Source organism: Ixodes scapularis, unplaced genomic scaffold, assembly GCF_016920785.2.
Source record: "Ixodes scapularis isolate PalLabHiFi unplaced genomic scaffold, ASM1692078v2 PGA_scaffold6__148_contigs__length_123643588, whole genome shotgun sequence".
Lineage (NCBI taxonomy): Eukaryota > Metazoa > Arthropoda > Arachnida > Ixodida > Ixodidae > Ixodes > Ixodes scapularis.
Window position 1 is genome coordinate 24,327,334 of NW_024609881.1, and position 2,770 is coordinate 24,330,103.

Consider the following 2,770-nt stretch of genomic DNA (forward strand, 5'->3'; position numbering starts at 1 on the left):
TGGGTGATCAGATTTCAACTCTGAAGGCTTCGGAAAACAACATCTGCTCATAAGGCTTCTGACCTGTGTGAATTTGAATATGGTGGGCCAGATGAGAATTCAAAGCAAAGGTTGGGGGACAAAGCTTGTATACACTTTCACCTGTGAGTTATTTGTTGTGGTTCATATAATTGCAATTCCACACAGCCCACACTATAATGTTTTTCACAGCTGTGTGTTTGTTTATGGTGGTTCAGATCGGAATAAGCCAAGGCTTGGGGACACAGCTTACACTTGTATGGCTTTTCGCCTGTGCGCTTGATTCTGTACGAGCAGATCACAATTCTAAGAAAAGGCTTGCAGATTGGACTTAAATGTCCAATCTGCAAAATTAAACACACCACTTAAATGGTGTGTTCAATTATGGCTTTGCAGATTGGAACTTTGGGCAAACGCTTTGGGACAGTGCTTGCATTTAAATGGCTTTTCACCAGTGTGTGTTCGATTATGCCTTTTCAGATAGGAATTTAGAGCAAAGGCTTGAGGGCAGAGCTTGCACTTAAATGGCTTTTCACCAGAGTGTGTCGATTATGCCTTGTTAGTGAAAAATTATGAGAAAAGGCTCGGGGGCACAGTTTGCACTTCAATGGCTTTTCACCAGTATGTGTTCGATTATGGCGGATCAGACTCATTTTCTGAGAAAAAAATTGGAGGCACACATTGCACCTAAATGGCCTTTCACCTGAGTGTGTTCGATTATGGCGGATCAGATTGGTTTTCTGAGAAAAGATTTGGGGGCACAGCATGCACTCAAATGGCTTTTCACCGGAGTGTGTTAGATTATGTATTCTTAATTTACAATTCTGAGCAAAGGCTTGGGGGCACAGATTGCACTTAAAACGTTTTTCGCCTGAGTGTGTCCGATTATGGCGGATGAGAGAGCTAGTATGAGAAAAGGCTCGGGGGCACAGCTTGCACTTGAATAACCTATCACTGTTCTGCTTTTGAGTGTTGCTGAGCACTTGCGATCCAGAGGTGGTGACATGGGAGGGTACTGGTACTTGTATTGTTCATCACCATGGGCAACCAGGTGGTTCACGATCCCGTGCTGATCTCTGGTGACATAGCTGCAGGAACAGCACCCGAACCAGATGTCCTCAGTGACTTTCAATGCGCAGCTGGTCTCTTCCAAAAGTGCAGCTCCCCCTCCTACAAGGCCTCATGGGTATTAGGATACATTAGAAAAGCACAACAAAGATAGCCACTTGTTTTAGAAATAGGCAGTCACTATTGTAGTTCTGCCTCAGCTGAGTGCTTGAATATATTTTTTTTCCTTTTTACTTCAGTTCAAAACACTGTATTAAGTAAAACACTTAATTCATGGTTAACTTTATTTAAAACCATAGTTTGCACAAAAATTAAAGAAAACATTCACATGGCCTTCGGATGTAGTGTTGCTCTCTACCTTCCCGAATATGTTTTCAACAATACGACATGTTCAACTACCAAATGGACAAATGACATCTGAAACACAAGTGAATGTTTTCTGTTTGCACAAATTATAGATTTTCACTAAATCTTTGTGGCATGTTTCGCAAAGAAGAAAATTAGGAAGCAATGGCTGACTTTCTACAGTTCATTGTTTCCCAATGTTATCCGTTGTTACAATGTTACAAGCACTGCTTTGGGCTACGACCACCTATAGTCTAGACACAGCCACTGTCCTCTCTTTATGAAAAAGGTTGAAATGAAAAACTTACCAAGACTTAAGGACTGGATTGGTTCCATTCGAATTGTTGGCTGTGATCAGGTTTATATGTAGGGATGGGCGATCACGAAGGAGGTACGGGACAACTTGAGATGACTAGGACCAAATGCAGAGAGCAATCACCGTAATTAAGAACAAAGCAGGCACACCCTTCAAGTGTATCAAGTTAGCAAGAGAGCCATGAGGATAACACACAAGAGACACACAGCTACAATTTTGCCATTTTGAGATAACAATGACAAATGAATTAAAAAGTTGAATGCCGTGTGCTTAGCAATGGGTGCTCGCTTGCATATGTTAACACAATTAGTTTTCTTGATTTCTGCCACATTGCCGTGACAGTACAATTCCTATCAGTTAAAGGGGAGACTGGCAAAATATGAAATTGGTGATAACTACTATGCCACTGGAACCCATTAGCTTTACCTATATATTTGCTAAATTTGTTTTGTAGAGCACTTTATGTTTCTAGTTAAATCGGAGTGAACCTTGGAACCCTCGGATTTACCCATGCAGGAAGCTTCTTTCCAAAAAACGTTACATGTTGCTTAATGCTCAACATTACAAGCATTTGCACACAGCGAAGTTTAAAAAATCTTTAAATTGGATTTTAAAAAAGTTCGAGAACAATTTCGCAGCCAAAGCAAATGTCGAGACTTACAAAAAAAAAAACACTACCGTAAAATATAGGGGAAACATCCACCCCATTTTCACTGAAATTTTGGCTAATCTAGACATGGGTGCTTGTCCAGTCCAACTGGGCAGTTAACCTATAATTACTAAATTCCGAAGTTTGGGAAATGTTATTAGTTGGCGCTGGAATGAAGTGGGCGCTTCTGCGGTATTTTTGGTAATTAGCAAATCAAATACCTAGATTGTGCTAATTTGGTAAGTAGTAAAAATAAACATGGTTTCATTAGGAAGCTTGTTAAGACTCATCAAAAACTCTTAAATCATTCAATCTTAGGAAGAGTTAAAGCATGTGTGAAAGGTGAAAATGAGTAAGTTTCCACTCGTTGAACA

The 2,770-nt window shown here is 40.3% G+C and overlaps 1 pseudogene; it reads right to left on the bottom strand.

Annotated features, from left to right (window-relative positions):
- Window positions 1-349: 349 nt before the first annotated feature.
- On the bottom strand, window positions 350-1,767 carry LOC115328773 (annotated as a pseudogene).
- Between the last annotated feature and the right edge of the window lie 1,003 nt (window positions 1,768-2,770).